This window comes from Eubalaena glacialis, chromosome 3 (genome assembly GCF_028564815.1).
Source record: "Eubalaena glacialis isolate mEubGla1 chromosome 3, mEubGla1.1.hap2.+ XY, whole genome shotgun sequence".
Classification (NCBI taxonomy): domain Eukaryota; kingdom Metazoa; phylum Chordata; class Mammalia; order Artiodactyla; family Balaenidae; genus Eubalaena; species Eubalaena glacialis.
This window is the reverse complement of record NC_083718.1, coordinates 173,339,344-173,352,781: the sequence shown is the minus strand read 5'-3', so window position 1 is coordinate 173,352,781 and position 13,438 is coordinate 173,339,344.

Genomic DNA, 13,438 nt, shown 5'->3' with positions numbered 1-13,438 from the left:
TGCCACAGGCCAGAAACGTGCATTATCTCTGCTAAATTCTTCATATGCATTATCTCTCAAAGTTTTTGACCTGCCATTTAAACCTCCAAGTTCATTTTGCCTCCACATTATAAATACACATATTTTAATCAGAATGGTCTCAACATTGATGAATTTTCATTTAGACTTAATTTCCTGTTCAATTTTTTGTATAGTGAGATTTAGCCATTTCTAATTTTTCCATTTTCAATTTTGCAGAAATCACTGTGAATCAATTCTTTCCTGGGCAAACTTTACAATGAGGGTTAAATTCATCATTCAAATTTGATCCATACCAAATTTTACTGGTTTTTCACATCTGCCACTATAGTTCCATGGGTGCTCATTTCTATCAAGTACAGTTTGATTCAGGGGATTTCTGGTAGTTTTCAATGTTCACAGGATGTGATTCTCCTTTTTTTTTTTTTTTCCTAAGACAATTTTACTGGATGGAGTAGCTATTTTCAGTTTTATATTGTACTGATTATTTCCACCAGTAATAATCATTATGAATTGGATAATACTGATAGAATTCTTTTAATATCAAAGAGGCTTTTATAAGTGGTGCAGAACACTATTTGTTTAATGCTCAATTTTTTAACTCTTATAGGTAATAATCCTTGAAATCAATCTTTTGGGTATTTAAACATTGTTTACAAACTTAAATATCCTTAAAATTTTAAACTGCAATTAAAGTGCTAGTATGGCTGGCTGATTCTTATGAATACTTCAAATATCTTAAAGAGCAGACAAAATACAAAAATGATAATTGTGAAGTTAATGAAGTTGAAGTTTCAGGGCCCTTTGCTTGCACAGCCTCTTCCAAAGCCCTTCTTTTGTTTAGATACCTCTTTACTTTAATACCTTACTTTGCATTCTTTTTCTTAAATAGGGCTACACAAATTGTTTAAGCCTCAGGCCCAACAAAATCTGGTGCCTCCTGTCTCCTGCTTCCTTGGATCATTGCTTTATTTATTTTGTTATCATCCTATGGTTTCTGTAGTATTATTCTTGACTTTCAAACATTCAATCAGACTGAAAAAAAAAGAAATGTCATTTTAATCCAGTTGAGGTTATTGGATCTGGGTCTTCAATCAATTTATTCTTAGTCAGGTCTCACGACTTGCTTATGTGATCCAAGGGGACTGTCACCAGGCCACAGATGACCAGGCTGAGCTTCCTTTTTGTAATATCTGTTAGACTTTTATTAAAGTCATACCTTTCTCTTAGGTTTTCATTGTTTGCAACCTAATGTCTTTTCTCAAAATCATGGGCTTTCAGTCTCACTTGGGCAGCATTATATAAACCGCTGTCCTGTTTTTTTCTTTTAATTAGTTAATTAATTAATTAATTAATTAATTTTTGGCTGCATTGGGTCTTCGTTGCTGGGCGCAGGCTTTCTCTAGTTGTGGCGAGCGGGGGCTACTCTTTGTTGTGGTGCGTGGGCTTCTCATTGCGGTGGCTTCTCTAGTTGCGGAGCACAGGCTCTAGGCGCTCAGGCTTCAGTAGCTGTGGCATGCGGGCTCAGTAGTTGTGGCTCACGGGCTTATTTGCTCTGTGGCATGTGGGATCATTCCCGGACCAGGGCTCGAACCCGTGTCCCCTGCATTGGCAGGCGGATTCTTAACCACTGCGCCACCAGGGAAGTCCCCTGCTGTCCTGTTTGATACATTGATGGGGACTTTTGCAAGTTTGAAAATTCATGTGTTCTTATTGATATATTATTTTGTTATATTCATAGGGCCACCTGAAGGCTTCACTCCCTAGAAGAGGAGGAGTAGTCTTTGGTGTTAGCAGGACTCTAGGATGGTTGGCTAATTAGCTCTTGGAGCCCCTTCTTCTTGGTTATTGTGTGTGAGCAGTCCAGCCTGTCAGCCCGTCTTGTTCTGCACACAATTCCCATTGTCTGGGACTATTTGACTTCTCACAGGTCCGTGAATTTCTTCTTTACCCAAGTGGGAACTGTACATATGTTCACTTTATAAATAGGCATCTAATTAATAAAAGAAGCGAAGTGTCCATGTGTGTTTACTTATGAAAATAAACAAGTTAAACATATCCTGTACTAGTCACAGTCTTGTGTGTTTCAACTACCTTTTCGTGTTCTTTTTCTATGTGGACTGTTATCCTGAACTCATGGCCTTTCACAGATGCAACTTCTTCCAAAAACTGTGACAATAACAATAAGAAAATTGTTATCATATTATTATTAATGCTGCAGTTGTCACATCTTGGCCAGTGATGGGTTGGTTCCTTGGACCTATCAGTGCTAAGGAACCTCATGTTCCTTAAAGCCTTCTGGCTTTCTGGCAGCAGGAGAGCATCCCACCCCATCCAGCCTAAACTTTTTCTTTCCCGAAACACGGCCTCAGTGCTCCTCCTTTGAATGGAGAACGGTACAGGGGGCCGCTGCTGTTAGAGCCCTCTTAGTAGTCACTCAGGAAGGGAAACATTTATCTTTTAAGGTTAGGAGTTTACATGTATTTTTCCAATTTAACATAGCATGTTGCTATACCTTACATTTGTTAAGCTGACAGATAAATTGTGGATAGTTTTTTTAATGTCTTGGAGGAAAGGGCATTAGATTGGCAAAGACATAGGATATGGGTGTGTCTCTGGATTGGGAGGGCAGGATCAAATGTCCTGCTTTATTCACTTCATCTTCACAACAACCAAACGAGGTAAGCACTATCGTCATCCCCATTTTACAGATGAGGAAACTGAGCTTCCCAACCTTTTTTTATGTTATATGCGCATGTAGAAAATAGTGCTTGTGTGGCACACTGGACTAAACACATGAGGCTGGCAGGGGCCAGAGGTGCAGGGGCTAAAGGGGCACTCATCCCAGTTTGCCCAGGACGTTCCCATTTTTAAAACTAAAGGTTGGGACTTCGCTGGTGGCGCAGTGGTTAAGAATCTGCCTGCTGGGGCTTCCCTGGTGGCACAGTGGTTAAGAATCCACCTGCAATGCAGGGGACACAGGTTCAAGCCCTGGTCGGGGAAGATCCCACATGCCGTGGAGCAACTAAGCCTGTGCTCCACAACTACTGAGCCTGCGCTCTAGAGCCGGCAAGCCACAACTACTGAAGCCCGTGTGCCATAACTACTGAAGCCTGCACGCCTAGAGCCTGTGCTCCGCAACAAGAGAAGCCACCGCAATGAGAAGCCCACGCACCGCAACAAAGAGTAACCCCTGCTCGACGCAACTAGAGAAAGCCCGCGCACAGCAACGGAAGACCCAATGAAGCCAAAAAGCAAACAAACAAACAAATAAGTAAATAAAATAAATTTATTAAAGAAAAGAAAAAGAAAAAAAGAATAAAATTAAAAAAAAAAAAAGAATCCGCTTGCCAATGCAGGGGACACGGGTTTGAGCCCTGGTCTGGGAAGATCCTACGTGCCATGGAGCAACTAAGCCCGTGCGCCACTACTACTGACCTTGTGCTCTAGAGCCCATGAGCCACAACTACTGAGCCCACGTGCCACAACCACTGAAGCCCACGTGCCTAGAGCCCGTGCACCACGACAAGAGAAGCCACCGCAATGAGAAGCCTGCGCACCGCAACAGAGTAGCCCCCGCTCGCTGCAACTAGAGAAAGCCCCGGTGCAGCAACAAAGACCCAACGCAGCCAAAAATAAATTTTAAAAAAAAGGACACACACTCAAAAAAACTAAAGGTCTCTTGTCCTGGAAACCCCTCCAGTCCCATTCAAACCAAGATGGTTAATGCACCAAGCCCAGCCCGCCTGGCTGACCTGTGGATGAATATCTCCTTGCTCCTGTGAACTTTTAGTGATGCACTGGTGTGCCTGGACATTCCATGTGAGACTCAGTAATCAGCCTGAGGTCACAGAGCTAGCAAAAAGACCAACCGGATTGAATGCAGCTCTATGTGACTCCTGAGCCCAACTCTTTTTTTTTTTTTAAATTAATTAATTAATTAATTTATGGCTGCATTAGGTCTTCATTACCGCACGCGGGCTTTCTTTGGTTGCGTCGAGGGCTACTCTTCGTTGTGGTGCGCGGGCTACTCATTGTGGTGGCTTCTCTTGTTGCGGAGCACAGGCTCTAGGCACGCGGGCTTCAGTAGTTGCAGCACGTGGTCTCAGTAGTTGTGGGTCATGGGCTGTAGAGCACAGGCTCCGTAGTTGTGGTGCTTGGGCTTAGTTGCTCCGCGGCATGTGGGATCTCCCGGACCAGGGCTCGAACCCAAGTCCCCTGTATTGGCAGGCGGATTCTTAACCACTGCACCACCAGGGAAGCCCCCTGAGCCCAACTCTTAATCATGATGTTCTTTTTCCTGTGCCTCCTTTTTGCCCATCCCCTCACCCTTGTCAGCTCTTCTTTACCTTCAAATGCTTAGTACTTTGATGCTGTTGTCACATTAAACAAACAGAGGTGAAAGGGGCTTATTCTTGTTTTTCTCAAACATATTTGCAATTTTAAAGAGTGCCCGGGGTTCACTGCAGCACTATTTACAATAGCCAAGACATGGAAGCAACCTAAATGTCCATCAACAGATGAATGGATAAAGAAGATGTGGTACGTATATACAATGGAATATTACTCAGACATAGAAAAGAATGAAATAATGCCATTTGCAGCAACATGGATGGACCTAGAGATTATCATACTAAGTGAAGTAAGTCAGAAAGAGAAAGACAAGTATCATATGATACCCCTTATATATGGAATCTAAAAAAAAAAAAGATACAAATGAACTTATTTATAGAACACAAACAGACTCACATACATAGAAAACAAACTTACGGTTACAAAGGGGAAAAGGCAGGGAAGGGATAAATTAGGAGTTTGCGATGAACATATATACAGTTCTATATATAAAATAGGTAATCAACAAGGACCTACTGTATAGCACAGGGAACTATACTCAGTATTTTGTAATAAGCTATAAGGGGAAGGAATCTGAATAAGAATATATATATGTATATGTATAACTGAATCACTGTGCTGTACACTTGAAACGAATACAACATTGTAAATCAACTATACTTCAATTTAAAAAAAGACATTTGGGCTTCCATGGTGGCGCAGTGGTTGAGAGTCTGCCTGCCAATGCAGGGGACACGGGTTCGAGCCCTGGTCTGGGAAGATCCCACATGCCGCGGAGCGGCTAGGCCCGTGAGCCACAATTACTGAGCCTGCGTGTCTGGAGCCTGTGCTCCGCAACGAGAGAGGCCACGATAGTGAGAGGCCCGCGCACCGCGATGAAGAGTGGCCCCCACTTGTCACAGCTGGAGAAGGCCCTTGCACGGAAGCGAAGACCCAACACAGCCATAAATAAATAAATAAATAAAATTAAAAAAAAAAAAAAAAGACATTTAAGAAGACCTAAATACGTAAAGAAATAGACCAAGTTCATGGGCAGAAAAATTCAATATCATAAAAATATCAAGTTGAGAAGAATTGGCCTGTAGATTCTATGCAATTCTAACAGAGATTCTGAACAAGGTTAAAAAAAAAAAAAAGGGTGCCCTGGAAGAGGACACGTGCCCAGGAGGACAGATAGAACAGAGATACCTACAAAAGGGTGACAGTGCCTGGTCTGGATGCCTTTTATGAACTTTGGACTTTTCCCCACAGTCATGGGGAGCCACTGAAGGTTTTGAAGCAGAGCAATTACATGATCTTGCTGGCAGATTGAGGGAGTACTGACAGACAGATTGAGGGACTGCCCAATACTGGAGACAGGGTGATCTGTTAGGAGGCTGGAGAAGCAACCAAGGTAGTAATGATGTGGGCCTGAATCAAGGCAGAGGGAGTGAGAAAGAGAGGGACAGATAAAACAGAAGTCATAGGAAAGGGGAAGGTTTAAAATGTCTTTAATTTATTAATTTTTTTTCATCCAATCAGTCTTATTTAGTCCACCATTTATTTATTCAACAAATATATATTTAGTGCCTATTAAGTGCCAAGAGCTATGCTTCCCCTGAACTGACTCTAGTTTTGAAGCTGGGTCACAAGGAGAAATAGATCAGGAACTCAAGAGCAGAAGCAGGCTTCTTCAGTTCATATTTGGCTTTGTGAGTTTGTCAGTTGTGGCCAACTTCAGAATTTCTCTCTGGGATCTTTAAGGATCAACCATTACCAAAAAACCCAGCTTAGAGAAGACACAAATTATATAGTATAATTTGAGGCCCTTCAGGTTTCATCGTTAGATATTCATTCTTTTGGATCAGTCACTGCAGCTGCAAAGGGAAAATTCAATTAATTATTTCACGATCTTTTCACTTCCCTGCTCCAAAATCTTCAGTGGTTCCCCATGACCTATAGGATAAAGTTCAAGGTCCTTGGAATGACATCCAAACTGGGCACCATCACAGTTATAGTTTTAGGTTTATCTGTATGAATCTTACTGAAGCCTATTTCTCTCACAAAACTATAAATTAGTTTTGTTCATCATTGTATCGCCAGCCCCTGGCACTGTTCTTGACCTTCTTGGACTAAGCCCTCTGTGGACTTGGACCCCAGGCCAACCACAGCTTCCCAGGAGCTCGGAGGCCAGGAATGGACAAAGGTCCTGGGCACTGAAGGGCTGACCCCCTCATTCCCATCAGGGTATTTGTTTTATATGCATCACTGAGGTTATAGAATTAAAAGGCTACAGCAAAAACGTGAAGAATGCTTGCCTTTATCAGCTTTCATGCCACATGTTTTTCTCCTAAGAGTGATGTGGATTTTCTGGAGATGACAGTTGCCAAGAATCAAATAAGTGCTTTGGGGCAATTTGAAGAAGAGTGGCTGTTTTGTACTTAAGAAAGAATGGTCCCAACCCTTCGGATTTCTCTGCCTCACTTACCTTTTCCAGCAAACCCAGGTCCAGCAGGTCAGGCTGAACCCAGGGAGAAACCATTATCATTTAGGTAACGGCTCCTGGCAAAGGGCTGAGTGGGGCCTGAAATACCCCCTGGCTCCACTCTGAGCCCTGCTGGGGTACCTTTTTCTTTCTTTCTTTCTTTCTTTTCTGGCCACGCCGCGCAGCTTGTGGGATCCCAGTTCCCCGACCAGGGATCAAACCCGGGCCCCCTGCAGTGGAAGCACGGAGTCCTAACCACTGGACCGCCAGGGAATTCCCGGGGTGCCTTTTTCTATTTGTGAAAAGTTACCTTATGGGTTAGTGGTGGTGACAGTGACCAAAAAGCTGTGGTATTTAAGAGAAGTCCTTGCATCCAGCCAAAAGCTAAGACTCTAGCACCCCTCAGAGGAGTTTACAAGGAGCACCTAGGCTCTCTCAGAGGTCTCCCCCTTGTTCCAATTTCAAGCCTAGTCGTTGCCAGCTCCCTGCTCAGCCCTCAGGGAGCTGCCTGCCCTAGACTCCTTGCCCGCCCTCCTTCCCTACGGGTCCCATGGGTTACCGTCTAAGCTAACCTTGATGTGCCCTAGATACTGTTGAGCAGGTATGAATCAGGCCATAAGCTAAGAAAAGCACACTGCCTTATTTTTGTTAAATCAAAAGCAGTTGGTCCCTGAGCCCTCTTCTCTCTGCACTGGCAGAAAATTCATCTTGGTGATTATTTTGATGCCCTCCTCCTCCTTGGGGTGACCCAGGGCCTGAACACAGATGGCGCTTTAGTCTTTTTTTTTTAATTGAAGTATAGTTGATTTACAATATTGTGTTAGTTTCAGAAGTGCCACATAGTGATTTGATTTTTTTTTGCAGATTATATTCCATTATAAGTTATTATAAGATATCGAGTATAATTCTCTATGCTACACAGTAAATCCTTGTTGCTTATCTATTTTATGTACAGTAGTTTGTATCTGTTAATCCCATACTCCTAATTTGTCCCTCCTGCCCCCTTCCCCCTCCCCCCTTTGGTAACCATAAGTGTGTTTTCTCTGTCTATGAGTCTGTTTCTGTTTTGCATATAGATTCATTTGTATTGTGCTTTAGATTCCACATATAAGTGATATCATATAGTATTTATCTTTTTCTGTCTGACTTATTTCACTAAGCATAATATTCTCTAGGTCTATCCATGTTGCTGCAAATGGCAATATTTCATTCTTCTTTATGGCTAATATTCCATTGTAATAGTCCATATATACACCACATCTTCTCAAGCCAATCATCTGTTCATGGGCACTTGGGTTGCTTCCATGTCTTGGCTATTGTAAATAGTGCTGCTATGAACATTGAGGTGCATGTATCTTTTCAAATTAGAGTTTTTGTTTTTTCCAGATATATACCCAGGAGTGGAATTGCTGGATCATACTGTAGTTCTAAGTTTAGTTTTTTAAGAAACCTCCACACTGTTTTCCATAGTGGCTGCACCAATTTACATTCCTATCAACAGTGTAGGAGGGTTCCCTTTTCCCCACATCCTTTCCAGCATTTATTTTTATTTTAAATTTTATTTATTTATTTTTGTCTGCGTAGGGTCTTCGTTGCTGCATGCAGGCTTTTCTCTAGTTACAGCGAGCAGGGGCTACTCTTCCTTGTGGTGCGCGGGCTTCTCATTGCGGTGGCTTCTCTTGTTGCGGAGCATGGGCTCTAGGCTTGCGGGCTTCAGTAGTTGTGGCACGAGGGCTCAGTAGTTGTGGCTCGCGAGCTCTAGGGTGCAGGCTCAGTAGTTGTGGTGCACAAGCTTAGTTGCTCCGCGGCATGTGGGATCTTCCCAGACCAGGGCTCGAACCCGTGCCCCTGCATTGGCAGGCGGATTCTTAACCACTGCGCCACCAGGGAAGACCCTATTTGTAGATTTTTTTGTTGGTAGCCATTCTGACCAGTGTGAGATGATACCTCATTGAGCTTTAGATTTGCATTTCTCTAATAATTAGTGATGTTGAGCATCTTTTCATGTGCCCGTTAGCCATCTGTGTGTCTTCTTGGAGCTTTAGTCTTTAGTTGTCTATGGATCCTGCTGATATAGTCAGCGACTAGACTTGTATGGTTCTGAGGGGCCAGAGGTTCTGCTGTGACTCTGACCCCAGGGCTTTGCCAGGCTGGGAGCCTTGTTGATTAGTTTGTGTAATGTCCTTCTTTTTTCCTGAATGTAAGCTCCATGAGAGCAGAGGCTTTGTTTTGCTCACCTCTGTGTCCCTAGGGCCTAGAAGCTAATAGACTTTGGATATTTATTGAACCCAAGTAAATGTCTCAGACTTCATGTCTGAAGACCGGCTTCCTCCTGGACACCTTGACACTTTTGGAACCCAGCAACCTCCCTCTGCTTCAATGGTTGGGCCAGTCTCCCTTCTCTTATAGGTTCTTCCCTTCTGCTTTCTAGAGGACAAAATCTGGAGGTGGCTGTCTTCGAGAAGCTGTGGGCTTCTACCTGGCCACAGCCTCCCCCAAGGGAGGGGATCTTTACTACCTGCTTAGATCAGGTTTTCAAAAAAGATACAGGGAGAACATAAATTAACACAACAATTCCCCTGCTACAGTCTATTAATTCCACTCTACTACGAGTTACTCACTCCCTCGTTAGACCCTCATTGCTTTTCTCTAGGACTACTCTGCCTCCTTGCTGGTCTCCTAGAGCAACCATCTTCTACAGAGCCAGTGCGTCTTTCTAAGATGCTAATTTGGTTGTGTCTCTCCCCTAGTTAAGACTCTTCCATGGCTCCCCACAGCTCTCAGCTCAAACCACTGAGCATGGCTTGGCTCCTGCTTGCTGCCCCGGTTCAGGACCCCAAGCCCCAATATCACCCAACACAGCTCCCTGGGATGTTCCAGCATCTCTTAGCAGGAGTTGTTTCTTCTTCCTGGAATACCCTCTTCCCCATTTTCTCCTTCTTCTGGCTAACTCTTACTTGTACAGGCAGGCCTCCTGTTTTGAAAATTTTTTATTTTATATTGGAGTATAGTTGATTAACAATGATGTGTTAGTCACAGTTTTACAGCAAAGTGATTCAGTTATACCCATACAAGTATCCATTCTTTTTCAAATTCTTTTCCCATTTAGGTTATTACAGAATGTTGAGCTGAGTTTCCTGTGCTATACCATAGGTTCTTGTCTGTTATCTATTTAAAATATAGTAGTGTGTACATGTCAATCCCAAGCTCCCAATCTATATCTCCCCCCACGCCCTTTCCCACTAGCAACCATAAATTCGTTCTCTAACTCTGTGAGTGTTTCTGTTTTGTAAATAAGTTCATCTGTATCATTTTTTTAGATTCTGCATATAAGTGATATCACATGATAATTTGTCTTTGTATGATAATCTCCAGGTCCATCCATGTTGCTGCAAATGGCATTACTTCATTCTTTTTAATGGCTGAGTAATATTCCATTGTATATATGTACCACATCTTTATCCATTCCTCTGTCGATGAACCTTTAGGTTGCTTCCATGTCTTGGCTATTGTAAACAGTGCTGCAGTGAACATCGGGGTACATGTATCCTTTTGAACCACTGTTTTCTCTGGATATATACCCAGGAGTGGATTGCTGAATCATATGGTAGCTCGATTCTTAGCTCTTTAAGGAACCTCCATATTGTTCTCCATAGTGGCTGTACCAATTTACATTCTCACCAACAGTGCAGGAGGGTTCCCTCCTCTCCACACCCTCTTCAGCATTTATTGTTTGTAAACTTTTTGATGATGGCCGTTCTGACTGGTGTAAGGTGATATCTCATTGTAGTTTTGATTTGCATTTCTCTAATACTTAGTGATGTTGAGCATCTTTTCATGTGCCTCTTGGCCATCTGTATGTCTTCTTTGGAGAAATGCAAGCAGACTTCATTTTCTTGTGCTTCACTTTATTGCACTTTGCAGATGATGAGTTTTTTACAAATTGGTGTTTGGCAGCCCTGCGTCAAGCAAGTCTATTGGTGCCATTTGTCCAACAGCATTTGTCAGTTCGTGTCTCTGTGTCATATTTTGATAATTTTCACAATATTTCAAACATTTGCATTATCATTATATTTGTTACAGTGATCTGTGATACTAAGTGATCTTTGATGATGTTACTATTGTAATTGTTTTGGGGTGGCACGAAACGTGCCCCTGTAAGTCAGAGAACTTAATCCATAAATGTTGTGTGTGTTCTGACTGCTCCACTGACCAGCTGCTTCCCCATCTCTTTCCCTCTCCTTTAGCCTCCTTATTCTCTGAGACACAACAATATTGAAATTGGGCCAATTAATAACCCTACAATGGCCTCTAAGTATTCAAGTGAAAGGAAGAGTCAACTGATGAGACAAAGTTTATTGTTGTCTTATTTTAAGAAATTGCCACAGGGACTTCCCTGGTGGCGCAGTGGTTAAGAATCCGCCTGCCAATGCAGGGGACACGGGTTCGAGCCCTGGTCCAGGAAGATCCCACATGCCATGGAGCAATTAAGCCCGTGTGCCACAACTACTGAGCCCACGTGCCACAACTACTGAAGCCCGCACGCCTAGAGCCCGTGCTCCGCAACAAGAGAGGCCACCGCAATGAGAAGTCCACGCAGGGCAACGAAGAGTAGTCCCCACTCACTGCAACTAGAGAAAGTCTACATGCAGCAACGAAGACCCAACACAGCCAACAATAAATAAATAAATAAATAAATAAATAAATAAATAAATAAATAAAAAGAAATGTCCACAGCCACCCCAGCCTTCAGCATCCACCACCCTGATCAGTCAGCAGCCATCAACATGGAGGCAAGATCCTCCTCCAGCAAAGAGATTACGACCCACTGAAGGCTCAAATGATGGTTAGCATTTTTTAGCAATAAAATATTTTTAAATTAAGGCATGTACATTTTTTAAACATAATGCTATTGCACACTTAACAGACTACAGTATAGTGTAAACATAACTTTTACATGCACTGGGAAACCAAAAAATTCATGTGACTTGCTTTATTTTATTTTATTTTTTTTATTTTTTAATAAATTTACTAAATTTATTTTTACCAGTTTATAGGAAATATGGTGGACAGAAGAATAACTTAAATGATACCACGAAGAAACAATCAGCCAAATACTCCAGAATGTGGGAAATTTCACAGGACAAATGACCTGGTTCCACTGACAAAGAACAAGCAAAAGGAGGGAGGGAGAGAGACCTAACATTAAAGAGAGACTTAAGAGACACATCAACCGCATGCAATGTGCGGACCTGGTTTGGATCCTGATTTGAACGAACCAATTGTAAAAAAAAGTACTATGAGACAATCAGGGAAGTTTAAACATTGACCAAGTATCTACCTGGTGGTAGTAAGGAATTACTATTGAGATAGGCTGGGACCTGGGACCCTCTATGGGAGTGCTTTCACTTGCACCTGGGCAAATGTCTCCTTGAGCAACAGAAGACAAAGAACCTATAAGGGGCTAAAAATAACTGCAAACATGAGCAGTTGGGGCAATTATGAACAACAAGATACAAAAAGGCCACAAACCAACTGCCACTTCTGAGGTGCTGAGAGCAAAAGCAGGGTAGTACGCATGATCCCCACACATAGCACCACCAAGGGATGGGCAGATCATCTAAGCCACCCCTCCAGCCCGACCCACTGATCCGCCCCTACCCTCATCCCATTTAAAGAGCCAGCCCTCCTCCTTGGAGTGCAAGCAAGGGCACCTGTTTCTTGTTTTCCTCCCTCATGCTGCAGCACGAGCCCCAGTAAAGCCTTGCCTGAACTTCTCATCTGGTCTCTTATGAATTTCTGTTGATTGAAGAGTCCAGGGATCCCAGGTTGGCAACATTATTATTTTTTTAGATCTGCTATGGTATTATCATTGGGTTAGAAAAAGAGAATCCTTATCTTTTAGAGATATATACTAAAGTGTTTATGGGCAAAATGATACGATCTCTGGACTTGACTTTAAAATAATCCATCGGGGTTGGGGTGGGGGTACAGCTGAAGTAAGATTGGCCATGAGTTCCTAACTGCTGTTGCTGGAGGATGGGTACTGGGGGTTCCTTACATTATTCTCTCTACTTTTATTTATGTTTGTAAATTTCCATAATGAAAGAAGAGATGAAGCCTGTGTCACCTCCTCCCAGAAAGCCCTCTCACTTTCCTCAGAGGGTTAGCTCCCTCCTCTGGGCTTGTCAAGCCACCTAACACACTGAACGGCAGTCCAGGGGCTTACTTCTCCCTCTTGAGGGCAGAGTGGCCTTGGGTCCCCTCTATCTCCATGGGACATGGTTTCCAGCATAAATGAGCAGATGACTCTTAGTCTTGGTTCGTTTGTGGTCAAGCATCTTGATCTCCAACAAGCAGTTATGTTCCTTTGATGGCAAAGGCCTGACATTTTATACGGTATGTTTGTTCTGCTGGGGTGGGGCAACATGAAAGCTTCAAAAGTAGTTATTTGCCTGTCATTGAGGGGGGTTGAGTGAGTTTCTTGGAGAATCCAGTTGCTGGCTGTACCAACATTCTCTGAGGAACTGGCAGGACTGGTGCTGCTTCCTACTTGAGAGTCCAAAGTCCTGGCAGGTACAGCTCCTTGGGCAAACCCTGCTC